General features: G+C 45.3%; 1 long non-coding RNA gene across 1 annotated transcript; it reads left to right on the top strand.

Moving 5' to 3' along the window:
- Nucleotides 1-252: 252 nt before the first annotated feature.
- Nucleotides 253-2550, top strand: LOC111090165. Its single transcript, XR_005371080.1, has 3 exons — nucleotides 253-446; nucleotides 556-798; nucleotides 2009-2550. It is a non-coding gene; the product is annotated as an uncharacterized LOC111090165 (long non-coding RNA).
- Nucleotides 2551-13197: the final 10647 nt, after the last annotated feature.

Raw genomic sequence — 13197 nt, 5'->3', positions numbered from 1 at the left:
GACTATGCAGTATTGACTGAATCACTTCTCAGGATCAGTTTCCATATCTACAAAACATGACAATACCGACCCAACAAGTTGTTTGCAAGAGATTAAATTAGATACACACGTCAAAGCGCTCTGCAAAGCCTGTGCCATCCAGTAACTAGTTACTGCCAGAGACCAGTTTTAGGACATTTCCAATGAACCCCACAGGGTTCCACATTCACTGAATACTACAGATCTCAAACTGTCACTCCAACGGTTCTCAGATTCATGGAAGGTCCACTAGTGAGAAGAAGAAATTTCTTTTTTTTATAGCAGTGACTAAAAGAGCTGAAGAACAGGCCATGATGAAGATAATTGAGTAGAAAGATACAAACTTTGCAATGAGCTTTGCTGTATCTTTGTGCCTTTCCTGAGGCAGAGGCAGGGGCCCTGGGTGGTGTTCTATCGGCTTAGGGCAAGTGAGTCAGTGAAGCTGGGAATGGTGCTCTCACATCAGAAAGGCTCACTCTCCTCATCTGTGCTTCCTCAATGGAAGGCCAACTGTGTGTTTTCTTTTTTTTAATGCAGAAGAGATTTCCACGACGCAAATGAATCATCAGACTTTTGAGACATATTGAGAGAACGCTTTTAATCAATAGTGGATTTCAAACAGGTGAAGTCTGCGACCACATTAGGTCCTAAGGACTGGATGTCTAGAGGCAGAGTCATTACTGAGACTTCCTAAGGAAGCATCAAAGTCACCATGGCATTATATCTCCTTGACAGAGTCAAGCCAGCAAGGAAATACTGTGACCCTCATATATAATCGTGGTAAAAAATTTTGTGAATTATTTTTAACTACCCGCCAAGTATATGCATGCATGTGTAAACATATACGTCTTCACATACACATATACAATATACCACCTCGCATATATCACATGTATGTCAAATATATACCTGACGACAACAAATATTAGAAGTGCAAGCAAGAAGCAGGAGGCAGGTAGAGAAACCCCTCTGTAGAACATACATACCAGAGAATCAAGCTTTAAATGGGATTACATAGTGTCTTACTCGGTCTAAGTATTAGAAAGGTAGAGGGAAGATAAAATGAAAAGCAATGAGAAAAATTAGAAAGGGGAAAATTGGGTGTGTGCATGTGCGTGTGAGAGAGACCCAAGGGTACTACTATACTGAAGAGTTGAAGAAATGTCTTACATTAGCACTTAGGTGCACATTTCGTAGGGAAGTGAATGAAGAACTAAATGCTGCTTTGGTTGTTGGTTTTTTTTTTTTTTTTTTTTAGATTTTATTTATTTATTCATGAGAGACATAGAGAGAAAGAGAGAGAGAGAGGCAGAGACACAGGCAGAGGGAGAAGCAGGCCCCATGCAGGGAGCCCGACCTGGGACTCGATCCCGGGGCTCCAGGATCACAGCCCAGGCTGAAGGCGGCCTGAACCGCTGAGCCACCCGGGCTGCCCGCTGATTTGCTCCTCTGCACCAAAGTGCACTTCTTGGCCATGGAGGTTCCTAGAATGCCCCGGTGTAAGCCATCCCAGAGGTACAGCCGACACAGGAAATGACATTATCCGTTGAGAGACAAGAAGCCGTTTTTGTGGATTCCACAGACATCGTAGAGTCAGACTCCTTGGGGTCCCTCGACGTCTTCTCCACTTTAATTTTCTTTCACAGCCAATGGGAAGTTATGCGGGCACAGGTCGAGTATTTTGAGACAATGGCAAAAGGCACGATTTTAGGATTTTAGCGTTTTACTTCCTTTCTGATGCAGACACCATGGGGAGCACACGAACACCAGAGCTTCCAACCCCACAGCAATGAGCAGAGCTGTTGGCTGCCAAGGGGTCCGGGGGTTACGGCCCATGCTTCCCCAGGTCCCCTCCACAGCGGCGGGGCTCCAGGGGGCTGGACTGAACTCCCACGGAGGTGGGCCAACTGGAAAGTGGGCCTTATTAAAACCCAGAAAACAGGGCAGCCTGGGAGGGGAAAAAATGATCATGTTTTCTTTTTCCCTTTAGCAGGCCTTTCTGAACCTGGACTCTGCATAATAATAGAGACTCCAGGGTAATCTAAACCCAGGGCGATCATCCAAGTCACCTTGCCAGCCAAGCTTGAGAAAGAGCTGTCCAGAAATAGCAGGATGGCAGCCCCGCAGCTGGCATGAGCAGGTCTGTGTGATGGCCGAGGGGGGGAGACGTCCTTCCCTCCCTAACCCTTGTTCGTGGAACCATAAAGGTCACAGAGAAAACAGGCTGGGACCCTTTCCTCCTGTTCCTATAATGGTATTAGCAACGACTCTTTCTTACTCAATCGCACTCCCAAAGGATTTTCAATAAACTTTTTATGTGCCATAACTGTTACATTAAATAAAGCTGAAAGTATTGAGTAAACCGACTGTAAATCACTTTAGATGCCTTGGAATTACATTAAGTGTGAGAATTATGGATCTTTTGCTGCTTGCAGAAACAGAGAAACGACAGAGCCAGGGATTTTTATGCTGCCAGCCTTTTGAAGATTTTTTTAATTATTTCTTTATGCTCCACGACAGCCATCTCTCGTAAATGACTTGTTCAGGGGCAAACTCAGAGTAAGGAGGTGCGGGGCGGGGGGGGGGGGGGGGGGGGGGGGGGGGGGAGCGGTTGGGGTGCGGGTGGAAGGGAAGAGGTTCTTTGCCATGAGGAACACAGACAGAGCCCTGGCTCTTCTCTCTCTCTCAGACTTGCTCGCTGCAGGCTTGAACTTTTATTCTTTTTTTAATTTTTTCAGGTTTGTACGCTTTTAATTAAATGAGGACAGACGTGGTCCACACAGGTTTTGTAGGGTGCGTGTGCCTGCTTGTGAACATGTTCCTCTCCTGGACTTTCAAGGCCTTTTCCATCAAGTCTTGCAGCTGTTATTTTTGTGAACTGAAAACCCCTGCTTTTATGGCATTCATGCTCAACAGTCTTCCCAAGGCCCCCACAGGGTCAGATCTGCGTTTTAAAAGGAATTGTCAGACTCCTGAAAGCAGAGGAAGCTTTGGAGAGCTTGTTGATAAAAACAGAAACCTCTCAGACTGATATTCCCCAGTATCCCTTTTGATGTCAAAGCGGGCTTGCTTGTGTTTGGAAAAAACCTTTAAGGCTGCCGTCCAACTGGCCCCAGTGGTTCCTCCCAATGACCAATTCAGCTACGAGATGATCATCGGGGGCTTGTGACATCAAGACTATTGCTGACGTAATCAAAATGATGTTGGGAACTTGAAAGCAGCTTCCTGTCAGGAAGAGCAGAGGCTACAAGAAGCCACCACACCTCCAGACCAGACGTGACTGTGGCTGATGAATCATTCACTGAAATTCGCACAGAGGTTAGAGGACAAGGGGTGGGGAGTAGAAGCCTGAATTCACATTCCCAAATCTAACACTATCAGGAGCATTAGAAGCCGGAGGGCGCCAGCGCAGGAAACTCACCTGCAACCAATTTATCCCACCTGGACTGCTAAAGACCATGTTACTCTGTTGTTCTCTGTTGCTGAAAAAATTAACAACAAAAAAAAATTTCTTCTCCAGCCAGTCCATTGATAGACACTTATTGGGGACCCGGATGATACTCATGCGATCCAGGCTCATAATCTGACAAGATAGCCCCACGTTAGATAACAGAGGGCAGCCAGAAGGGCTTCATTCCAGGTGAGGAGTGGGTGCTCTTAGGTCATCACTGCGGGAGGAATTTGGAGAAGGAGACCAGAAAGAGCAGAGGTACTCGTAGAATAGGAGATGCCGAGTCTGTGCTCAGAGGACGGGCTGTCGTGCACTTAGGACAAAGGGCATTCTGGGCAAAGAAGGGCATCGTCTGCGTGACTGCAGGACAGTGTGAGACACAGAAAGGGGCCAATATGGCAAAATGGGTTGGGGGTGTGCCTGGGGCAGGTCACATAAGCCTCAGCCAATGCGGCTTCCTGCAGCATAACTACCAAGATGTTCTGTGCACAGCCTTGCCACTGGCCATGGCACCAGTTACTCCAGCTTCAGTAGCGACATCTGGCCCAGGGGGAGGAGGAGGGTGAATGGCAAGGGCTTCTGTGGGGAGAGCTGAGAGAGAAAGCAGTGCTGGGAGGTGCCGAGCAAGGAGATGAGCAGAGAGAGTGACACTGCCCCCTCCCTCCAGGGTGTGCTCTGCAGCCCTTGTTCCCCCAGGAGGCTGCCCAGTGACACCTCAGTGAGGTTACAGAGGTCATGTGCCTGGAGACACTAGCTCAGGAACCCCAAGACCTGGAGTTTGACCTTGACCTTGGCACTGATTGATTATGTGACATTGAGCACATTACTTCATCTCTCCTGACCTTACCCTCATCTAGGGACTGGATGATCCGGAAAGTCATTTTCAATTCTGAGTCCCCCCACGGCTATGGCCACTCTGCCTTGCTTTGTCCCTAAATAACAGGCCAGGAAGGGGATAGCAGGGGCCCCGTCTCTGGCTATGTGAACAAAGCTCACAGTGAGACTTACTGGCAAAATCCATCCATACTGAATCAGAAAAAGTGCTTCTTCATCGTGACTTCACTGCTCACCAACTGGGCCTATAGGTTACCTAATCCCCTGGAGCCTTGATTTGTACTTCTGTGAGATGGAGGAGCAGACAGCAGATGAAAGTGCCAGAAACTATAAAGGACAGCGGTTGGGGGGGGATGGCGGGGAGCTCTCACTCTGAATGTCCCCGTCCTCTTCTCCAGGACAGTGAGGGCTTAGGTGCAGAGGGGCCCCTGGCCCTATAAGTGAGTCTGAGGGACCAGGAAGCCACCTCGCAGGTTCTGTCTATCCCCAGACAGCGCTCTCAAAACTGCATAATTCTGGACTGAGGGTGACTGTTACATGGCGACTTTGTCAGAAAGAGTGTGTGGCCGTGTTCACGTTTCAATGAACAGATGAATGAATGAATCAGAGAAATTAATGACGGGTCCTTAAACATTGCGGATGCAAGTCCCTACCCAACGCTGTCATGCCCAGCACCTGTGCTTTCTCTGTAGGTGTGGAGACCAAATATGTGAAAACTCAACAGATTCTTACTGGGGCTGACTCTGGGCCAGGCACTGAGTTGGCTCTGGGGACCAAAGGGTGACAGTCACAGGGTGGGGTTACATTCAACAGGTAGTGATGGGCCCCGAATCTATTTAACACACACACTTATGAGCATTACAAAAAATAGTGAGGGGAGGCCGGACAAGCCCAGGGGACGGGAGGGTGGTGACAGGGTGGCAGGACAGCACAACACAGGCATTCATTACCCCCCACCACCCCTCCACGCCACCCAGAAGGGGAGACATCTGAGCTGAGATACCAGTGGAGAGCAGATATCGTACCTAAGAATCTACTCGATACTTAGGTCCCTGTCTCCCTTTCTAGAAAATCATTCTAAATATTTGTTTTAGTTCTGGTAGTCAGAGTTGTCAACTCTGTACATGACTGACGCATTTCACATCCGGCTCTTACCTTAAAGACATTATGCAACAATTATAAGAAGAAAACCTGGTTTCCCTGGGGGGGGGGGGCAGCCCATCTCCGGGCATCTGCGCTGGCCGGCCTGACACCCCCAGCGCCTCAGCTATCCAGAGGAGCAGGGTGGGATGGCCAAGCCCTGCCCCCGCAGGCAGAGAGCCTGGGCAAAACACCACACTGCCGCCGAGCCACGTTCTGATGAGGAAATCGTTAGTGGAAAAAACTCCCCATGGGAACCCCTTCTGTTTTGCTGATCTTGTAAATCGTCTGAATTCAACGTGTCACAGGCATGTCTTACAATACACAAGATAATGCCCAGATTTTGTAGTGCAAAAGCGTATTAACCTTTGTGTACTCTAGCAGGGTTCCCACAAAGAATGTCTGGTAAAAACTGCAGGGCTCATGGTAATTGCTTGCCATGTGGGTAAATGATCCAGAGCTGTGTGAAGATAAGGAGAAACTGCTGAAGGCAAATCACCTGGATTTTATTATGCTCGCCCTAAAAAATAATTAGCATGGCCTATGAAATCATACTGTGAGGAGTTGGTGGTGCTTTTTCTTTCTTTTCTTTTTTTTTCTTTTTTTTTTTTTTTTTTTTTTTTTTTTTTTACAGAGGGAAACTATAACCTACCTAGCTTTTCTCCTTACAAGGAGATTTGGAGCGTGTGTGTATGGAGGGGGAGGGGGTGTGTATGTGGGTGGGTGGGTGGGTATGGGTGTATGTGGGGGTGCGTGTGATGTTTCTGACAGTCAAAAACAAGTGAAATGCTGAGGCTAAAATAAAAAACACATCACAAGTAACAAGGAGGACTTGGTGCAAATATCCTGCACCAACAGCTGATCCACTCAGCCCATCCAAGCCAGGCCAAAGCCCTCCCCTCAACAAGTATGGGCTGTAGGCTGAGGATGCTCACCCCCACATCCAGCACCACCAGCCGACCAGCAGGCAGCTCTGCCCAACCTTCCAAAACGAGGGAGTGCTTCCCGAGGCCCCCCATTTTCCACTGACCAGAGCCGGGTCACCAGAGCTCTGGCAGGAGGCCTGAGGGTCCCGTGGGGGGAGCCATCACACCTCAGTCCCCAGGGTCTGGCTGAGGCCAAGCAGCAACCCAAGAAGTCAGAATCTGGCCCCCTTCTTTTGGGAAGTAGCATATATCTTTAGTTAGTTTTTCCCCCCAATCCAAAAGGGGATAGAATATGCATATCCTAAACCATAAACTTTTTTTTTTTTAATAGAAATAACGTTTCTCAAAGATTCGACCCTGACAGACATATTTTCCTTTTAAGCACAGAGATAGGTCATCCCTGTAGGTCAGCAGGTTTGAGATCATGATAAGTGAAAGTCATGTTTTGATTGATTATTCCTTACGTCTGGACACAAAAATCTCAGGAAGAGACAGTGGCTAAGTCCTGTCCTGCTGCTTTTTGCAGAGAAGGAAGGAGGCTGGACTTGGTTCCTAGCGGAGCAGGAGTGTGCAGCAGGGGAGGCCTGTCTGTGCTCCTCAGGCTGGACACAGGCGGAAACGGCTCATCCTCCCAAAACAGAACCCAGAGCCAGCCTGCTTTGGGAGAGTCCCTGAACACACCTCTTGGCCTCGGACTCCTCACGTGCTACATGGCACAGTGATGTTTAACCCTTGTGTAGAGCACAGGACCTGGAAGAGCATCTTCTCATTGCCTCTCCTTGCTGTTTTCAAGCACCCTAGGAGATGGCATTAGTCAGCTCTGGCTCCCATAACAAAATCCCACAGACCAGGTGACTTAAGCAACAGAAGTGCACTTTCTGAGAGTTCTAGAAGCCAGAAACCCAAGGTCAAGGGGCTGGTAAGTCCAGTTCCTGGTGAGGGCTCTCTTCCTGGCTTGTAGACAACCACCTTCTGTCTGTGTCCCCATGTGGCCTTTCCTCTGAGAGCCCACAGAGAGAAGATCTCTCTTCCTCTTCTTGTAAAACCATCAGCTTTGTCACATTAGGGTCCCCCTACCACCACCACCTTTATGACCTCACCTAACCTTAATTACCTCCTAAAAGCCCTAGCTCCAAATACAGTCACAGGGAGGTTAGGGCTTCAACATGTGAATTGGGGTAGGGGGGTGCACAATTCAGTTTATAGCAGAGTATAATGCTCCCGTTATTATCCTTCTTTTCCAAATAAGGCAAAGTTCAGAGTGGTTCACGACTCATCAGAGATCAGCCAGCAAGCAGCTGGTAAAGCTGGGCCCACGCTCAGCTCACTACACCACAGCACGTTGTCCTAGCTCAACAATAACATGACCCGGAGTGGCCTCCAGTGAGAACAATTTAGCCACCTTGTCCTTTGGGTCAGCGCAAAGCAGCCCCAGGTTCCTCTGTTTCAGTCCCAGAAGAGCAAGATGACAGGGCAGCTGAGTGTTCTCATGTCTCTCAGCTGGCCCCCTGTAGAGGCCCTCCCCTTCTCCCCTCCTCCCTGCAGATGACCTGAGCTCCAGAGTTTGCCTTTATGGCTTGAGCCTCCCCTGCATAACCCGGTGAGAGCATTTCTTCATGGCCGGGCTGATAATTTATTTAGTTTTGCTAAGTGTTCCCTTACAGGGAAGGGGAAAGGGGGAGGGGTGAAAAGGAAGATGAGTCGCTGTCTTTGAAAAGCCGACTCATAAATGTTCAGGTACGTTCCTTTTTCTGTCAGCTAAGCAGCTTTCCCAGCCAAAAAAATAATCACACTGCAAGCATCTCCCAGGTCTTGAGAGAGCAGACGTATTTTATCTCTCCTTGGTGACGGCTCTGAGCAGCTAATGCTCTTGCATTTTAAGCTTGAATAGATTTTTGTCCAAGGCAGTTATAGTTTGTTGCTCCTCCTGCAAAGGTCTTTGTAGCCCTAGAAAACAATCTTTCAAGCAAGGTGAAGGCTTCCTCTGTCTCAGGCACTTCACTGGGTGTGGAGGATACTATTATCTGGCTACTCAGAAGCTATGGTCAAGAGTCTGCTCCTCTGCTCTCACCCAGCTTCCCCTGCAGATGGGGGTAACCCACGTCCCAGGTCTGACCAGTGCAGTGAAAGGTGATGTCTGCTGGGCCATTATGGGAAAAGCAGAACTTTCTTGATAAATAGAACCGTGTGAAGAGAACGCCTGTTGCCTGATCCACGCTACCGCCTTTTGCACATGGCTGGAATGTTTGGCACTCAGCAGCCATCTTGCAACCATAAGGAACCAAACACACACAAAAAAGCCATATTCTCAGGATGGCAGAGTAGAAAGAAAGAGCCTGGATTCTTTTTTTTTTTTATGGCAAACTTAAACTGCTAAATTAACTATGAGGCAGCTGTCTTTGGAACCCCCTGTTAAGTAAACAATAAATGCGTTTGTGTCATAAAACCACTGTTAAATGACATCCTGGTTACTTGAAGCCAAAAGTATCCCTTACTAATACACTGGAGTACAGAACTGGTACTGATTCCAGGGAGAGTTCACTTCAATCAAAAAAAAAAAAAGTGGAATTGATTCTTTTCATGGATAATCTAATGCCAGTTAGTGCCTGAAAGGAAAGCAGATAGCTCATTATCCCTGGGTCAAGACAAACCAGCAGAACTCATCCTCTCTGGTCCATTTTGTGATGACATCAATGAAACACTTGTACTGAATGTTCCTTTGGAATGACACTGTCAGCTCACCTTGATGGGTATTAGAAGGAAATTCTGTATGACCTTCATCATCACATCCATTGTAGGGTTGTTGATGAGGGTCTTACATCATAGCATCTTCTGTGTGATTGTCCCAGTATAATTCATTTTCTAGCCTAAGTAATAGGAACAGTGGCTCTATTGCTGGGCTGAAGAATGAGGTTTACCGGGTCTCCAGTCATCAGGCCACCCTCATGGCTCTTCTGTTGGACCATAGCTGAAACCCTGGGAAGGGAAATTCTTTTTTTTTTTTTTTTTTTTTTTTTTAGGGGAAATTCAATCTAATTTATTTTTCCAGGAGTCACATTTGGCTGAGTGTGTGTGACATCCTTCTCTCAAGGCTGAAGTGAGAAGCTTCAACTCATTTCATCCCAGAGGTGACTGTGAAGGAACATCTAAGGTGATGGTGATAATTGGACTTAAAGTGGCAGCCTGCCAGTGAGGAGGGAAACTGACTACCCACATTGCTTTGAGGAAGCAGGCAGGGGAGAGCCTTTTAGTGATAGAACATATGGAGATGCTCATTGTACTCAGATGACATAGGTGGTAAGAAGCTGATCAGATGCCAGACAAAGGGACCAAAACACATTTATGTTGAGATTGTGTTTAGTAACTCCTCTTGCTAGGTCTGGCTCCAAAGTTATCATTTACCTGTGGCTCATTTGAGTAACCACAATGCTTTACTTGTCACCAGTATTTTCTTTGTTGTTTGCATTAGGTTCATCATAGGGCAGGTGATTAGAGCCCTTCGGAGCTTTAGAACTAGAAGAACCCAATCACTCAACAGATAAGGAAACTGAAGCCCCACACAGGGAAGTGACTAAGATGCCTGACGGGGCATAGAGCCCATGTCTCTGACTCCTAGTCCAGTGTTCCTTCCACTGCTGGTCTTGGCTGAAAAGTCTCACTAGAAATAGATTCATGAAACAAGACTATCCTGTCTCCTCTGTGTCAGGGGTTCTAGGCAGTGAAGAGCACTTCTCCCCTATGGAGTGGAGATCTTCCTCTTCTGATTCTTCACTATTCACTATTGTTCTGTTTTTCAGCAATCCTGACTCAAAAATGATCTCAAAAATGCTTCTACTGTATTGTCTCTGCTTTGTCCCCTTGCTTTCTCAATGAATTATGTAGAGGTCATGGAGACTGATAATAATCAGAAGATATCATAGCTATGATAGCTAGCATAGCTATTCCTATGTAGGGATAGGAAGGTAATTTGATGACAGAAGAGACAGTTTTTGCAAGTATGACAAGGACTCTGGTTTCAGAACACATAAATGTTGCTGGAAGCAGTTTACTCAGAGACAAAGTTTCCATGCAATCAGTAATCCTCATGATAATCACTATAATAAGAGCAATATGTTTTCTTATATATTTCTTATTAAATATTAATAAAAGGAACACTGAGTAAGTAATCTGAATCAGGTCTGGGCTTTGTGGCTTCTCTCCTGCAATACATACAGCATCTCTTCTCCCCAAATCCTCTGCCATAGGCAATGTTGCCAATATTCTCTTAGCTACACATGCCATAAGCCTGGAGGTCAAGGTCCCTCCTCTTCCTTCATGCCTTACCCAATTCTATTTCTGAAATCTTTATGAAATGCCTACCTTTCTCTTCTTTCAATATCACCAGCCTACTTCAGGAGTTGATCAGCTTCTCTCCTGAACTCTTGAAGGATCTTCTGTTTCTGCTTTTGGGTGTGTCTCCTTTTTCCTTCTCTGCTTGAAAAAAGCCTTGAGTGGCTTGCCAACAATTGTGAAACCAGTGATTCCCAAACTTCTTCATTAAGATGCCCCAAAGCCAGAGGAGAATACACAAGGTGTCCCAGACAGAGGTGCACCCCATTTTGAGGGGGCATAACACTAAGTTTAGACTTTAATTTTAAAAATGGTATTTAACAGTTCTTCCTTTCCTTCCATACAGCATGGGTTTGATTCTAGTATAACATATAGACCTGAAGATACTATTGTATGTATTGTTTTGAAAGGTGCTTTTGGATTAACACCAAGGTAAGTATAATAAATAATTATTGAGTGAATAAGAGATATCCCTACAACATCTTTTTCCAACTAAAGATACACAAAAATGTTTCAATCAACCCAATGAATTAAATGTGAGAGAATACCCTCTGTCAAAGCCATGCAAAATTGCCACCAGCGGCAATGTAAACATGGACTGACAGAAATATATGATTGGCCACATAATTTTACGTCCCATATTCTGAAGCAGCATAAGAAGCACATTTACTAAGAAGGTAGAGATGGGCTAAAATAGGCTTGAACTCTCTGTGCCACATTTCAGGTGTAGGCACTGCACCAATGAGAATGCCAAGAGGCATCTCCAACTGCACGGACCCTAGCTACAGACCCACGCTCTTCTTTCCTACTTGTTCTTTTCTGCTCTCATCTATATTTGATTTAGCACATAGGCAGACTGTGTGCCCCCACTCAGAGGATATGTCACTCTGGTAGTCTGGGAAAACTGCTTGAAAACCAAGCTGAGAGATGACTGAAAATAAAACACTAGAAATAGAAAAATCATAGACTGAGAGACTTAGAGGTCATTCTTAAAACTAATTATATAGAATAAACATAGCTGTTGTGAATTGGGTTTCAAATGTGAATCAAATATGCACAAACTGTTATTGACATGGATTTCTATGGCTAACAATAAATTAACAAACATGGGTGAATGGAAGGGGGCAAGGGAAATAGAGCACCACATTCATATTTTACTGGAAGTCAGAAGATATTTTTAACTTTGATAATTAGAGTTTATTTGTGTACTTGACAAGTTTAAATGTGTACTTGATTATACTAACAACAACCAATATCCAAGACTGTGTTAACAAAACAACAATCAGTGTACAGAATCTGAAAAAGTAGCCTATACACAAAAAGCTTGCATAACCACAGAATCGAAGAGAGCTATATAAAGTAGACAGTTTTGCAGAATTATTTGCCCAGAGAATTTTGCAAACAGTCAAGAGTAGAATCTTCTATATACAATAATCTATCTTAAAGGTTACCCTATGAAAACTCCCCAAATTAGCATCTTAAGAATTACATTACATGTGCATGCTCTGTTCAATTGGATGGTTGGGTTCTCACTGCACAAATTTGCTCCATCCCCAGGAAGACAAGGGCTCCTCCTGTGCTCTCCCAGCAAGTTAGGAATGACCTGCTCCTGCTGTTCTGCTTTCTGCAGGACGAGTTCCCCCATCAACTATAAGCAACTATGCAGGTGAGGACCCTTGTAAATCAGATTATAGCTAAGACATCTTGTTACTGATTCCCTCCTCTGATTTTAGGCATTACTGAAAGCTCCAGAGAATCTGGGAGAAGTTGAAGCAAACACCATGATCTGACTTCTATAAAACACACTTCCCACTTTTCATTTCTGGAGTCAAGCTCCACAGCAAACCTAGTCAGTATCACGATGTGATTTTGCCTTCCACGGAGAAAGCCTTCCATATTATTAAAATAACTAAACCACGTTTACATAGCAAAAGAACAGAGGCAAAGAAATTAGCACAGCAGCATAAACCAAAAAGCACAAAACTAGATAATAGAGTCAGGAGATAGTGTCATATCGAAATGAAAGAAAAACAGCACAGACCCAATGATTATAATACTAGATAATAGAATGTGGAAATGCTATGATTATAAAAATGAGAAGTTTTTCAGTTTGAGGAAAAAGATTCTCAAACTGATTTGCATGACAACATCTATTTAATTTCACATCACTCAGTGAGTTCTTGGAGATCACAAGGAAGACTCTTACCTTCACTTGTACATAGTCTGTCCCAAATATTCACAGAATCTTGAAGGTGGAATAAGAAGTGCTTTGCCTTCAAAACACTAACTCTGGATCCAAGTGTTTCCAGAGTTCAGGGGAAAACAGCCCAGTAGCTGTGTATCATCTGGGACCAAAATCTGAGATCAAGAGATCCAATTTATAATACATAATGAATTAATAAACAGTCAGGAAATTGTGTATCTCAAATGAAAAAAACATCAAACTCTGCAAATCATAGCAACACCCCACCACCAACAATCCGTTATAAAATACCAGCA

The sequence above is a fragment of the Canis lupus genome, chromosome 16 (assembly GCF_011100685.1).
Source record: "Canis lupus familiaris isolate Mischka breed German Shepherd chromosome 16, alternate assembly UU_Cfam_GSD_1.0, whole genome shotgun sequence".
Classification (NCBI taxonomy): domain Eukaryota; kingdom Metazoa; phylum Chordata; class Mammalia; order Carnivora; family Canidae; genus Canis; species Canis lupus.
Note: the sequence above shows the minus strand (reverse complement) of the source record. Positions and strands in the feature narration are given on the sequence as shown.